The sequence below is a fragment of the Canis lupus genome, chromosome 35, assembly GCF_011100685.1.
Source record: "Canis lupus familiaris isolate Mischka breed German Shepherd chromosome 35, alternate assembly UU_Cfam_GSD_1.0, whole genome shotgun sequence".
In the NCBI taxonomy this organism is placed as follows: Eukaryota; Metazoa; Chordata; class Mammalia; order Carnivora; family Canidae; genus Canis; species Canis lupus.
This window is the reverse complement of record NC_049256.1, coordinates 2,845,236-2,860,888: the sequence shown is the minus strand read 5'-3', so window position 1 is coordinate 2,860,888 and position 15,653 is coordinate 2,845,236. Positions and strand designations below refer to the sequence as shown.

The following is a 15,653-nucleotide window of genomic DNA, read 5'->3' as shown; positions in this document are numbered from 1 at the left end:
AGGATTCCTGAGCCAGACCAGGTTTACTTGGGAAAACATACTCTCCAGGCATATTGACGAGAAGAAGGCGGATCGGATCATTAAGAAGGGAGGAGAGGAAGTGCATACTTGGTGTCCAGGGTGGGGATAGCCGGATCCCCATGGCCCAGACCTCTGGGTGGCAAGGTCATGCAGAAGGTCATGCAGAAGGTAGTGGCTTCTCTTCTGACTTAAAGATTTTATTTATTTATTCATGAGAGACACACAGAGAGAGGCAGAAACACAAGCAGAGGGAGAAGCAGGCTCCCTATGGGGCCTGATGCAAGAATCAATCCAAGGACCCTGGGATCATGACCTGAGCCAAAGGCAGACCCTCAACCATTGAGCCATCCAGGCGTCCCTTCTTCTGACTTTAAATCTCCCTCTTCCCAAATTGTTGGGCTGCATTTGGAAAGCTGCAGAGGAATTCCTATAAAATTACATTTATTTCTTATACAGGGGAATATAGTACGGGGAGGAAAGCAATAATGATAACAATTTGGCTGCCACAAGGGTAACATCAAGACATTAGATTGTGGTTTCAAGTCTTGCCTCTGTTGTGTTATGCCGCGTAAGCCATGTGGCTTCTCGAGGGCCACATTTCCTGTAACACCTACTGGTGATCCAGAATTAGGGTGCTAAATTTCTGATTCACATATTTGGAAGAGAATTTGTGATTTATTATGCATTTTCATTATTTTCCAACTTCCATTTAACACACACTGGGCAAAATTGGTTCATAAGCGAGCTGTCACTGAATAGCTTTCAAAAATATCTGTTATAAACGGATGCATAGCAGTAAAATAGAACAGCTTTGAAAATGGAATGAATGGGGTGTCTGGGTGGCATCGTCGATTAGGTGTCTGACTCTTGGGTTTGGCTCGGGTCAGGGTCTCAGGGTCCTGAGATTGAGCTCTGAGTCAGGCTCTGCGCTCAGATTGTCTCTTCCGCTTGTCCTCTCCCCCTCCCCTGACGCACACAGACACGTGCACTCTCTGTCTTTCTCTCCCTCTCTCTAAATAAATAAATTCTTAAAAAAAAGAAGAAGTTGTAATGAACAGAGTGTGGTTACTTAATCCTCATTTCAGGTGTGGCCATACTAAGGATGACCTCTAATTCAGTGTACAAGTTGTTTGACTATAGCAGTCTTTGAAAAAAATAGAAAGGATTTGACAATTGTTAAATAGCCCACAGGGGTGAGTTTAGGAAAATTAATTGGAAATGTGTCTACTTCGGCTTTAATTCCATTCACAGTCATGTCCTGAAACCTATGTATGTGCTTTGTAGCAGAAGCATAGTTTATGGTCCAAACCCCTTTGAAAATTTATTTTATACAAAATAAGACTATAAAGCAATGAGAGTGATTCAATGAGATTGTCTCCATTCTTCATCCTCAGGTTTCCTGTACATTTATAGTTTTGGGGACATTCATCGGAAATTCTCAAATCCTTGATATGAAAAGAAATTATCCAAGGCCCATGGCATTTGCGGAATGATGATGAAATTCAGTCTTTCTCATAGTTTTGGTTTCTTCCTTTTTTTTTTTTTTTTTAGATTTTATTTTATTCATGAGAGACAGAGAGAGAGAGAGATAGAGAGGCAGAGACACAGGCAGAGGGAGAAGCAGGCTCCATGCAGGGAGCCCGATGTGGGACTTGATCTCGGGTCCCCAGGATCCCATTCTGGACCGGAGATGGTGCTAAACTGCCTAGCCACCCGGGCTGCCCGGTTTCTTCCTTTTCCTTGCCCTTTCCTCTAGCTTTGCCTTCTCTCTGTAACCACCCCCCTTCACTGTGCCCCATTGAAACCCCACACTCACCCCTGAGTCACACACACGTGCACTGGGTCAGTTCTCCCTGTTGCGGACAACCGGTAGGCTTTGGGGTCACTGCTTTGCTGCTGCTGGCCAGCCTCTGCATTCTCTTTCTGTGGAGGTGGGGGGTCCCCCAATGTACGCCTCTTACAGGGAGGCAGGGCTCTGCTTCCATCTATGTTTAAAACTCTGACGGGGCCAGTCATGACCTCTTCTTATCCCTCGTGTATCAAATGTGGGCCAGACGTGGTCACCTGGGTCATTTATGTAGGACTCTAATATGGAAGGAGAGATTGGAAAACACCGAGCCATTTGGAGACTTCCCATGCGATGGGGTCATGATGGGACTGGTTCTCTGGAAGGGACTTGGCTGTGTCTGCAGCCACCAGATGACCCTGCTTCCTGCCTATTTTGTAAGTCTTGTTCTTAGCCTTTCCGATGATTTGATAGCTAGCTTCAAGTAAATTCTTTTCTTTTTTTTTTTTTTTGTCTACATGAGCCGGAGTTCATTTTATTAGTAACTTTTGAAGACCCTGATGAGTACACAGGGATCCAGTAGTCTCCACTCTTCTCCATTTCTCACTTTTCCATTAAAATAACTTGGTGAAGAGTTGTTTATTGTTAGTTATAAAGATCTGGAAAATTCATGTTCAGTATGTGTAGGGATCACGCTTCTGCGTGTGGAAGGGCAGATCAGATCTGCTCTGGGTCGCTGTGCCTGTGCTGCTGCTTCGGCCACAGAACCAGAGGCTGCTTCTTGTCCACACGAGTTGTCGGGTGCTTGTCGTTGGGCCATTCTCTGTCTGAAGCACCCGCATCTTTTGGCCAAGTTCCCTCTGCCCTGTGCACAGGGGTGTGCGGCCCAAGTCAGCCAGGGCTTCTGCTCTGACCCCGCAGGTGGGACCGTGTTCCACCTCAGTCCCAGTAACTCCTTTTGTACCTGCATTCAGTTCTGTAAAAGAAGAGCCTTCCCTGTCACTTGCACATTCTATTATCAGACAATGAAAATGTCATAGCTAAGCTCCTTTTTCCTTCCAGCCTAGTTGCTAGAATTATCACAGCCACATTTGTCATTCAAATGTGGCCATCTTTCTGCCCTGGATCTTAGAAGTCTTGATTCTTCTGCCTTTCTATGTGACCTGTTTCTTCTTCTCTGTTGTGTAATTCCTAATTCCTGTGTGAGATGCAGCATAAAGCACAACAGGTGTACCTGTCCATGGGTGGCCATGCGCGTGTGGCAGTGGCAGCGCCCATCCACACAGATGTCACAGCTCCTGGCGCCATCTGGAACCTGCTAGACTCCGCCGCGGCTCCCACGGCTGCTTCTGAGCCTCCGAGTAGAACTATGATCTCTTATAGTATCCCCATTTAGGGCTCAAAACGGACATATCTTTCTTTTTTAAAAAATATATATTTTATTCATTTATTGTAGAGAGAGAGAGCCGGGGGAGGAGCAGAGGGAGAGGGAGAAGCAGACTCCTCCGAGTGCAGAGCCCAACATGAGGCTTGATCCCGCGACCCTGAGACCATGACTGGAGCCGAAATCCAGAGTCGGTGGCTTAACCGACTGAGCCACCCAGATGCCCGAGAAGCGTCCTTCTTAAATAAGTGCCCAGGATGCCTCCCACCTCCTGACTCCACCTCTCGATTTACGTGGTTTCCAGCGCTGAGGAGGCCTGAAAAGACAAATTTCTGAACAGAGTGTGAATCTGTGCGATAATTCATTCCGAATTTTTGATTCAAGTTAACGGTTTTTGTATTAAATGTATACCATGTACCAGACACTGAGAAAAGAGTCTTCCGTTTTTGCATATTTGGATAAAAGAAAAGACTGGCTAATACTGGAGACAGAGACAGGAAGGGGAAGTCAATGGATTTGAAATTTAAATGACTGGCTTGACCATTTAAAGTCACGCAATTATGCAACAGTCTCTGTGGGTCTTTTCCCTTTACAGACTAGTGAGAATCCAAAATCTGTGAAGATTCTGCTCCTTTGGGTTTTTTAAATGGACTGAATCAGAGGGTAACAGACATTTCTTTGCACCGCTGACCTCCTGCTGGACCAACATTGCTCTGTGGTTGCCAAAGACACCCTGTTCCTGCCCAGCATTGTGGGCATGTTCCCTGGCTTTTTTGGAGAGACCCAAACCTGGGAGGTACCCCTCCCACCTCCTCATCTCCCCCATTCCTCCTGGCTTTTCCCCTACCCACAGCCCGGCCAATTCTTCTGATATGCCCAGTACCTTGAGCTTTGATAAAGCCAAGAGCATAACACGGCCACTACTTGGTGACCTTAGACAAACCCCTTGGTTTTCCAGGCTCCACTTCCACATTTATCAAATTAGGGGATGATCTAAACAACGTCTCAGATTTCTCAGGTCCCCTTACATGCCATATGACAGAGATTTCCATTTTAGACTGATCTGGGGTGGCGGTTGCAAGGCCTTGGAATCCATTACAACTCCATCAGGTGGCACAGGGTATCTGCACGGGCCTGAAGTTGTTGGGCTTCAACAGGTAAATACTTGACTCTTGGGCGGCAGCTCAAGCGTGTTTTCACTCGTCTTATAGCCTGAAAACTCCCCAAGCTTCACACCCACCAGAGACAGTGCTTGCCTTGCTTGAATCTGATTCCTGGGAGCCCCAGTGCAGAGAGGTTTGCTTACTTCTCTGTCCTGGAATTTGCCTCTACGAGAGAGCTGAGGGCAGGGATGTTTGGGTTTGTTTGCTAAAATGGTAAATCTACAAATACCTGTGAAATGCATGAACAGCGAACCCAGATAAATTCCTTTCAAGACATTTCCAAAGGATTTAGAGCTGAGAATTTGTTAATATGGAACTTTTTTAAAGGGAAAGGTGAACAATTCCCATCGTGTTAATCCTTACGGGGACTTCTCACGGCCACCATCCTTTCTAAAGCTGCCTCTCTTCTGAGTGTCATCCACACTTTCCAGCCTGGCCTGGTCTGTGGATTTCCACACGGAGCAACCCCATGCTGCTGTCCTTGTCTCTTTGCACCAGGGAGGAGAACCTCAGTCTATTTCTATGAATAGAGTGCAGAGGAAAAAAAGTAAACACAGGAATTTTAGTTATGGCTGCGTTTTAAAAGTAACAAACACACTGCTCTGGAGAGGATGGCAAAAAAAAAAAAAAAAAAGGAGGTGATTAAACAGTGATCAATGTTTGCTTCTTGTGAAGATAAAAAAGGAGCAAGTGATGAGAAAAAAAATCCTCAAAAAATATTGCCCTTTTTTAGCCAATACAATGGAGGATAGGACATAAGATCAGCCTAATCTTTGGGGCCAGTCTGAAGATAAACCCTATAGAAAGATAATATAGAAAGTCTTGTGGCAGGGGCAGGGGGAGGGAGGTTGTCAAAACAGGTATTAAAAATGAAGGAGTGCACCCTGGGCAGTCTGTTCAAGTTGTCTGTTTCCGTGTTGATATTACCTGGTGATTCGCCCAGGGAAATCCCAGTTTATGCCCAATGTCCCAGTGCACTCTTAACAGCACCCCATTCATTCTTAAGAGTGTGCCAGTTTGAATGACAAATTATGTGGTTGTCTTCTCTATTATTCTAGCTTACAGAATTTTTTTGCTTTTTTTAAAAAAATTTTTTCAATACTCCCATCCAATTTTGCATGCATCTGCTAAGTTGATCTTCCTCAAGCAACCCCTTTACCACATTACTCAGCTGCTTTATAGTTGCCTCCAGGGTAAGGTCTCAATGCTTAGGTGGGCTTTTGAGCTCTCAACTCAGTCATTACTCAAATATTTACTGAGTGCCTACTGTTTGCACCATTCTGTGCTTGCTACAGGTCTGTGCATCCCATCCTGCCATCCCCCTTAGAAGAGCCCATGGCTCCCTCCACTTCTCCTGCTTTTTCCAGTTCTACTCAACCTTCAAGGCTGAGCTCAGGTGACATTTCACTCTGTGCTGCCCTTGTTCCCTCTGTCTGCCATCCCTCTAAATCTCACGCAAGATCTGCTGTTATGACATTGCGTCTTTTAACCTAGGGTGCTGTTAAGCAAATACCCCCAAAGTAGTGGATTAGGTATAATGAAGTTTCTTTCTTTCTGAGAATCACTGTCCAGAGGTGAGGCTGTAAGGTTGGCAGAGTGGCTCTGCCATTCTCCACATGTGACTTTTGAGATGGCTGCACTCTTTGCCATTCCTAACCCACAAGAAGAGGATAGATGAACCAAGGCTTCATCTTCATTGGGATTGGTCCCAGTTTTACACTTGATTCCTGCTCCTAACCTATTGTCCTTAGCTTAGTCATGTTTGTATACTTATCTGCAAAGGAAGCTGATAAATATATATAATATTTATAATATATACAAAATATATATTAAATACATATAAATATATTATACCTTATATATTAATATGCTTTATATAAATATAACTTAATATACAAATAAATATATAGATATTAATATATTTATTATATTAATAATATTAATATTTAATATATTTAATATATAAATAAATATGTTATATATAGATACATAAAATATATATCTATATTTTACCTAAGAGCCATATACTTAGCTGAAATTCTGGGATTCTTTAGCTGAGAGGAAGAAGGGAGTGCCGGGGGTGATGATCAGTTACTTATACAATATTCATTTAAAATTTGTCTCTTCGTTGCACAGCTGAAGTTAATAAAATATTATATGTCAATTATACCTCAGTAGGAAAAGAGAAAAAACAAAATACAATTTATCTTTCTGGCTAGAGTTTAAGATTCTCAACCATAGAAAATGTTCTCCTTTTCATAGAAGCAGAGCTTGTACAAAGTACCACATAGATTGTGCTAAAAAAAAAAAAAAAGAAAATTCTATTGATCAATACTGCTATTCATTTGTTTGTATATCGTATTTGTGAAAAAACAGACATTTAATTATTCTTTAAATTTAACTAGAGATTGCCTTGTCTTAATGCTTATAGTTACTCAGGGCAGTCACTGGATCTGCTGTGGCACATGTGTTAAAATTTTTATATCGTCTTTGGGTCACTTTTGGTTTTCTTCCTGCTTGAAGGTGATAGGCTCAGTCCCTGCTCTGAGAGAGTGAGAATGGCATATGGGTTTTTCTTCAACACTTTTCCTGACTTCATCTTTTTTTATCCAGTCTGGCCATTATTTTCCAGGTTCAAGATACAGCCTTTAAATACTCTGTACAGAAAGGAGGATTGTGAGAGGAATCAACATGCTTTTTATATTCTTTAAAAAGCTAAAAGGTCCGAGAGGAGATGGGTGACAATATTAGGTTTTAAGTGTGGGTGATATATATGCCTGATACGATTAAAACATGGGAGCATGAATCTTTGGCACACAAGGAATCTGATGTTTGTAGGCTAGATGCAAGCTTTACTTCAGTGGAACATTCTAGACTGACCTCGGAAAAATGCCGATAGCAGAGCACTCTTGGAAGCTTGTTAGAGTCTCCCCTTGTGCTGTGTGCTTGGATCTAAGGCAAAGAGTTGAGGTTAAGATCTGGTTGGGGCATTCAGTGCTCTTGAAAACAGAGGATTAGTACTAGATATTTTCTTGACTCCAGAAGGAGGTACTTGTGGGCAGTTTCAGGCACTAAGTTCAGCTTTAGCCTTGGAGGCTAGCTGATTGGAGATCAACTTTGGGGTTGAATCCAAGGGAAGGATGGCTCTTCCCAGATACCCTTTGGACCTAGAAGATACCTAGATTTTCACCTTCTAAGGGGTGATCCCTGCTGACCTACCGGAACAGTCTTAGGCCGTGCCCATGGAGCCCTAGAGCTCCCTGCGTCCAGGAACACTTGCTGTCAAGATCGATGACGACTTAAGGTGATCTGGTGTGTTCGCCTTTTCACTGTGGGTAGGTAGGTCTACGTGTGAGTTTGGGGATGTGTGCAGCTCCTGCTCAGTTCAGAAGTGGGTCATGAGCTCCGTGTGCCAACATTTCTTTGGATTCTTCCTTTGGATTCCATTTCTTTGGATTCTGCGTCCTCAGCAGCCAAAGTAGGCTTTTCTGATTCTTGTTCTAAAATGGTAACTGATGTTTTTAAAATGCCATTGTTTCCCACTAAAATCTCTGTGAAGATTATTGGACTTTGTGACTGTTATTTACTTGAAACTATTAATTAAATCAAAATATCCCTTATGAAAACCCTTGCATTTTCCCTTCTATAGATTGTTTATCCAGATTAGGATCTCTAGCTATTTAGTGTCAGGATATGAAATTTATAAATATAACTTTTGAACAAAAGAACTAACCCAGAGAAAAAAGAAAAATGTGATACATGGCAAAGTTTGATTATATTAAAAAATTGCCCCTTTTAGCCTAAATGTTCAGATCCATGTTAATGAAGAATCCCAGGATACTACATGATTGACTGTTTCCCTAGCTCTAGTCGGAGTTCCTTGAAGCCTGGGACTCCATGTCATTTATCCCTCAATTCCCAGGGCTCACCCCAGGGGTTGGTCCAGCCCTGGTAGTCAGTGTTTATATCCGAAAACAGATTGGGGCTTCCCTTGCTTAGACTTACAGATAGTAGATTTTTTTTTCTCATTCTTAGTAGTATACATATTAATTTATTAATATTATTTATATTTTCTTAAACAGTTACACACCTCATCATTTACATAATCATTCAATGATTATGATTTGTTGTAAGAGCAGGTTGACTTTTCTTTTATTTCCAGAGTCTTATGAGATTTCAGTGGGTCAGTGGTTCTCATGTGTGAGAATAGGGCATGATTCCTCATCTGTTTCTGATTCTTGTGGGTCTTAGAAGGCCAGGCGGGGTCCCATCTGTAAAAATGGAAACTCTTGTGAAAATGCCTCAAGGGCTCACTTTTAAGGTGTCTCCGGGAGGTCTCAGCTATTGACGACCCAATCAAAATCACCCAGTCTTATTGGACATCTGTTTGTCCTCAGAAGGGCTTATTCTGATTCTCCCGACTTCAGTCACTGAGAAAGTATTGGGTTCTAATGTGAGACAGGAAAAGCATTAAACAAAGAGAAAGATCCTTCATTTTCAGTAGCGGCCTTTGCACTACATTCACTCGTTGCCTTATGTTCTGTGCTCTCTGTTTGTCTGTATTACAGGTGCTCTTGGGCAATTCTTAGCTCATCAGCATTAAAAAATGTTTAATAAAAGGCTTAAAAATAAAACTTTTCACCCCTGGCTTAAAAGTAGTACATATTTACTGTTATACAGCACTAAAAAAAAACCATAAAGAACAAAGTAGCAAGTAATTAATCTCACCACTTAGGGATAATTAATCTTATATTTGTGTATTTCCATTCAAATTTTTCATATATAGATAGATAGATAGATAGATAGATAGATAGATAGATAGATAAAAGCTGTCTTTGAATCTCCAAAATCAAGCAAAACCTTTCCATATATATATAAAACTTTGTGTTGGGATGCCTGGGTTGCACAGTGGTTGAGGGTCTGCCTTTGGCTCAGGTCATGATCCCAGGGTCCTGGGATTGAGTCCCACATCAATCCCCCGCAGGGAGCCTGCTTCTCCTTCTACCTGCGTCTCTGTCTCTCTCTCTGTGTAACTCATGAATAAATACATCTTTCTAAAAATAAAAAAAAGTGATAACACATTTGGCTGGTTCTAACAGGTCGATGAGTGTGGCCTTTTATAACATGAAGATTTCAAGCTGAGCCAACCTGCCGTTAGATAACTCATGGGACAGAGATAACTCTTCCCCAATATCCATTCTGCCATTTTTCCTTTTGGAAACTCTCAGTTTGGCTATTGAATATATGGTCATCTATCTACAGATTACGTTTTCTTGTTTACCTTGAAGCAAGTTGTGGCCAAGTGGTAAAGTCTGATCCAATGAAATGTGAGTAGAAGTGGTGCCACATTAGATGTCCTTTCTGTTTCTTTTCTGCTGGTTGGAAAACAGTGATGACTGGAACAAACTTGAAAGCCAGGGCTGTGGGTAGCTTCTCATATTGCATTATTCATCACTGGATCATTACCTAAGAGAAATAAACTATCTTATTTGGTGAATCTTTGTTACAACAGTTTAGTCTGTATCTAGCTAATATCCTACAATAGCCACTAATTTGGCTTAAATATATGCCCACTAGGAGTAGACGGTGTGTAAGAATCCCCATGTGGCTTTTGAAGCACTATTTTTCACAAGGGGTCATTAACCCGATTCTAGACAAGGGCATTTCTAAAGGCTGAGGGACTAGGAAGAGAAGGCAGTTGTTCAGGTCCAAATTATCAAAAGAAAAGCTGTCTTTGAATCTCCAAAATCAAGCAAAACCTTTCCATTATGCTTTATTATTTGAGTGAATTGCAGGGACAGGTGGGGCCTTATTTAGCCCTCTTTCATTTCCTCATCTGTTGAAAGAGATGCAACAAAGTCATACTGCTGGGCAAGCAGAGGAGAATTGTCCATGGATTAGGAAACCAGCTGTACAACTGGTCTACAAAGGTTTATGCTTTCTTTCTTCTTTCTTTCTTTCTTTCTTTCTTTCTTTCTTTCTTTCTTTCTTTCTTTTTCTTCTGGAGGGTTGGAGGGCGGAGTGTGGATGGGGGGCTGCGGTCGGCTTTCTTTCTTTCTTCTTTCTTTCTTTCTTTCTTTCTTTCTTTCTTTCTTTCTTTCTTTCTTTCTTTCCTTTCTTCCTTTTTCTTTTTTTTACTTCATTGTTGTTTTATGACTTCATTTACAAATTCAGGGATTCTGGTATTTAGAAGAACAAACTGATAGGTGGTATCAACAGTGTTTCTGTTAAACAGGATCGTGGGAAAACCAACTAGGTTTGAGGAAGATGTTTGGGACAGTAGCATTGACCTTTCTCTTTGCTCCTCACTCAGCCTCAAGGCCCCTCAGACACAGTTGTTTTCCCCTCCTGATTTTCCCCTCCTGCCTTCTTTCCGGCTCGGGCATCGCCTCCCACTCTGTGAGTGCCAGAGCCTCGGGTTGGGAAGGAGTGGCGGCACAACTGCTCCATAAGAGATAGGCCAAATTCCAAGGTGGGTGGGGATGATTATTTCCTACTCTTACAGTTCTAATGATATTAATAATTGATAATTGTAATAATTTATTAAATTGTTACCATTATCTACAATCAATATTTGTTAGAAAAGGGAAAGGTTTCTTTTGTTTGCAGAAAATGATAAAATTGCTTAAAATTGTCTTTTGGAAAAAGTTAAGATATTTCTATCTTATTGACAATTATTCCACTCAAATTTCCTCATTCTGCTTACCAGGGATGGAATGAAATTCTAACTATATATAAATTCTGTTTATTTTCTGTATATTACAAACTTTGTAAAATACAGCAAGATAAGGTATACAAGGAGGAAAAAGAATTGAGCAAACACAGAATTGCAAGTCAGAAGACAGGGATCAGGTCCTTCTGTGTGTAACCATGGCAAGTTCAAATACAAAATGCATATAATGCCATTCTCATGGCTTGTTAAAATATCAAACCTAATAACATATCAATAATGAAATTAACTGTCAATGCTATGTGGCATTAATTACTCCTATTGTGCAGGGCTTGGTCTTTGCCTCTCTTGCTGCACCATGTTTCTATAGGAGAGTGGTTTTTAAGAGTGAAGAGAAGAGAAGCTCTTATAATCAGAAAAGACATTATTTTTGTTTGTTTTGTTTTTGTTTCACTGCTTTGCTCTCTTTTAGCTACAAGGTTTGATCTCTTTTGCGATTAACATTAAAAGAGATTTTTACATTTCTCCAAAGTGGACTATTTTGTAAAAAGATTAAAAGCGCTGCTGTAAAACAGTTCCTTGTATGGCTTTAGCATCTGTGAAGCACCACCTCCCCCCCAAAAAAAATTGTTTGTGAAAATATGGATGGAAGTTGTTCTGGAACGTGGGTCTCCAACCCTGGATTCTCAAAGGATTCCTGACCCTCAGAAGATTAAGGATCATTCATTTTCAAGTTTCAACTGAGGGCTCTAACAGTGATCCAAGTTCACACACTGCTGTATCAACAGGCCTTAGCTTGTTGATTGGATTTCTTGCTATAAATGAGAATCAGTATTACATGCTACAAATCATTCAGATGAGGGACTGCATAGTCACAGGCTCTTTTATCAAATGTGACAAGACTCTGACTTCTGAACGCCTGACCTCCAGATGTCCCTTCTACAAATAGCAGTCAGACTCAGGAAACTTTTCTATTATTCTCTTGGGATTTCCTTCACTTTCTCTTCCTCTCCTATTACTACAGGTGCTGCATGTATTTCTAGACCCCTTCTTCTCTTGGTCCTCTGCCTTGGACTCAGCATCCTGGTTGGTCCCAGTGCCAGTCAGAGACTGGATCATGATCCAGGCTAAGAAGTCTGGGACAGGGTAGAGTGTACTTGTCTCTAAACCAGTGTGTCTGTTGAACAGAAGTAGCATCCTCCACGTCCTTCCTCAAGAAGAGGTCACAGGACCCAAATCAGCTGATCCAGTGTTGTTCCTTCATGATCTCGGCAGGCTCTGGGTGAAGCAATTTGTGCTTCTGTGAAATGCTGAAGACCCAGAGACTCTATGAGCAGAGTGGTTCCTTCAAAATTAAAGTATTTGTTCTTTCTCATAGGTGTATAAAATAATGACTCAAAAACATTATGTTTGGACTTGAAAGACATACTTATTTTAAAGCTGAACTTCCTACATGGCTGCACCCACAACATCTTTTAGTGTTAACTCCGTTCAGAGTTTCAGAGAGCCAAAACATACAGTAGGGCATATTAGAAAGAACCTTGATTTGAAGGTCCCACCTTCCTCCTTATAAGGCTCCTCATGCTCTCAGTTGGTATGAGGATGGATTCACTCTAGATTCCTACATGGCTAAAGCCTGGGACTATCAACACTTCATGTTATTGATTTGGTTGGGGCGGGGTGGGGGGATCCAGGAAAGGAGATGTCTTTCTATGGGAAAAAATGTTCCCCTCTTCCCCTGCCCCTCTGGAAGGGGAATGATGGTTCATTCAGACTGGGGTATAAAGAAGGAGTCTCTTGGGGAGATGGGGGCAAACCTGAGTACGGGAAGGCTAGGTTAGGAGTCCAGGAAGGAATTCCTTCTTCATGAAAGTTGGATATCTTGTGAGACACAGAGACATCCAAGTTCACTAGAAATGTACCACTTTCTCACCTATAATATAATTCTTTTTTGAAATTGTCTTATTTTAGGGTTAGAAACATTTGCATACACAATTTGAGGGAGACTCTTAAAGGAGGGGCTTTATTCTAACTCATCTCTTCCAGCAGATGAGGAAACATCTAATATTTGAGAAATTACACTCTAAAATTCTAAACCATGACAGGTGGGTTACTGGAGGCCCACCAGTGAAGGGGACACTTGGGAAATGTCTCTTAATGTTAAGGCACTCTCCTGAGAGACGGATCCAAGAAATCACAGAACTGTCACTTCTAACAGCTCAGAGTAGTGATTTTTGCTTCCACAGAGAGGGAGGGATGCATTTGGATTATGTTTGGAAATTCTTTCCTGAATACAATATGCTTTTATCCTTAGAAAACTCCCCTTGTTTTCTGTAGCTGAGATGGCCCACGAGATGTCTGGCCAGCAAGGATATTGCTCTAGAGACAAGGAAGGGCATCCAGTAAACACTTTATTGCATATTTGACACATGGTCTCTAACCCACAATGGAGGAGAAACAAGAACAACAATTGCAACAAGGATGAAAACAGCAGCTTTCAGCAAGAGTCCACATGCTGGACAAAGAAAGGACGGCCACATCTGGAGAAGCCCTAGGGGCAGGAATGAAGGAGGCAGGGATGGACTGTTATCAAAGCTGGGGGCAAAGAAAGGAGAAAAAGAAAGAAAAGTGTTAGGAATTTTGTTCTCAAGAGGGGATGTCCTGAGCTTATATGGTTCCTTTCCCATTACTGTGAGGTCTGTGTCAAAATTTTGGTGAATTTGGGCTAAAGTGCGAGGCTGCTTCACTTTATTCTGAGACAGAGAAGACTATCTGGAAAGTAGATCCTTGATGTCCAAAGACAGAGGGGAATGGCCTTCCATCGTCAGAATGTAGGGAGCGTAAATGGTTGAGGGTTATGGGAAGAAAAGCAGCAGACTTGTTCATTAAATAATGGAGTAGAAGTAACTTTTTGTTTATTTTTAAAGATTGATTGATTGATTTATAAGAAACACAGAGAGAGAGAGGCAGAGACACAGATGGAGGGAGAAGCAGGCTCCTTGCGGGGAGCCTGATGTGGGACTCGATCCCAGGACCTCGGGATCACGCCCTGAGCCGAAGGCAGACGGTCAATCACTGAGCCATTCACGTGTCCGAGAAGTAACTCTTTAAAACAAAAAACAGCTTAAATATTAAAGTTTATCAGAGATTTGCTTGGGCTTGCCTTCCTTCCTTGCTACCCTTTCTTTTTTTTTTTTTTCTTTTTTTTACAGGGAAACAAGTTTTAATAAAATTCAACACCCATTCATGACAAAATACTAGAAAACTACAAATAGAGATACCATTCCTTAATTGGATAAAGAGTGTATTTTGAAATAATCCAGGTCAATACAGTTCTTGAAGGGATAACATTGAAATCTTTCCTTCAGGGACCGAGACCGAGATAAAGCCGAGACCACCGCTCCTGCTAGTCAGCTTTTTGCTGAAGGACTATCAAATACGATACAGCAAAATGAAAATTTAAGAAGCATACAAATGATGCAACAGCTAAACTTGCTATTATTCTCAGATGATGTGAATTTGTATAAGAATATCTTGCTACCCTTTCTTCAGGCAATTTCAGGTGTTTCTGTCATTTTAGTCATTATCAATTCTCCAATAACTGCAAAATTTATATCTTTATGTTTTGAGTTCCAAGTCCGCTTGGAGATTGCATTGACATATTAATCTGAACATGTCTAAAACTGAATTCATGAACTTTCCCACAACTTGCACTTCCTACAATGTTAGAATTCTCTTTCTCAGTAAATGGCATCACCAGCTTCCCAGGTCCTTGTGTTAGAAACTTCGAATCATTTCTGACACCTTCTTCTCCTGAACCTCCACTGCCAACCAGTTCTCAGGTTCTACCATTTCTAACTTCAAACAGTTAGAGAATCTTAAATTCTCCCATTGTTTCCTTTACAGCCATCATCACAGACAAGCCACCATCATCTCTCATTTGGAATGTTTACTATTATTATGACCAGACACTTGCCCTTAAGATAAAGTTTAAAATCTTTCCTGTGGCCTCAGCGTCTCTCTTTGATCTTATCTGTGTCCCATCATTGCCGTTCTCTTCTTTCTGTGTGTTCTAAGGGTCCAATGATCCTGGACTTCCTTCAGTTCTCTGAACTTGAGCATATATTTAGGTAACTCGATGTTAGCTTCAACACGAGAGGCTTAAGCTTGAAAAATGTGGAGGAAATGGAAGGTTCCTCTTCTTCGGAGTTGGTTGCCAGAAAGATCTTTTGAATCTTTTCCCTTAGAAGATTCCGATAGAATCTTCTCCCCTTTGTACACTTAACATAGACCTTTATCTATCTAACATGATTCAAAGGCGTGCTTGACTTCCAGGATAGAGGAGTGTGGGTGCATCAGATAACTTTTCAAAGGGTCTTTCTGACCTATGATGATTCTCACTGTGTATTTAGAATTTTTTTTAAAACATTTGATATCATGTTCTTAATTCACTAGATTATGTCACCTTCCAGCTAACTCTTAAGACCTGGTCATCCCATTGTTTTCTTAGCACACTTGTAAGGATGACAAAAACATGGCTTTTAATGGGCTATGATGTAAAGTCTTACTAGAAATATAAAAATCAAAAGAGCATTTCCTGAGTGATATATATAAATACACTTGCTAATT

The 15,653-nt window shown here is 41.3% G+C and overlaps 1 long non-coding RNA gene across 1 annotated transcript; it reads right to left on the bottom strand.

The window, feature by feature from the left end:
• Positions 1-3,315: 3,315 nt before the first annotated feature.
• LOC111094071 lies at positions 3,316-9,819 on the bottom strand. The gene is made up of 6 exons (XR_005384105.1): positions 9,636-9,819; positions 8,445-8,625; positions 7,574-7,854; positions 7,235-7,306; positions 6,368-6,490; positions 3,316-4,874 (listed from the first exon to the last, which is right to left on the bottom strand). It is a non-coding gene; the product is annotated as an uncharacterized LOC111094071 (long non-coding RNA).
• Between the last annotated feature and the right edge of the window lie 5,834 nt (positions 9,820-15,653).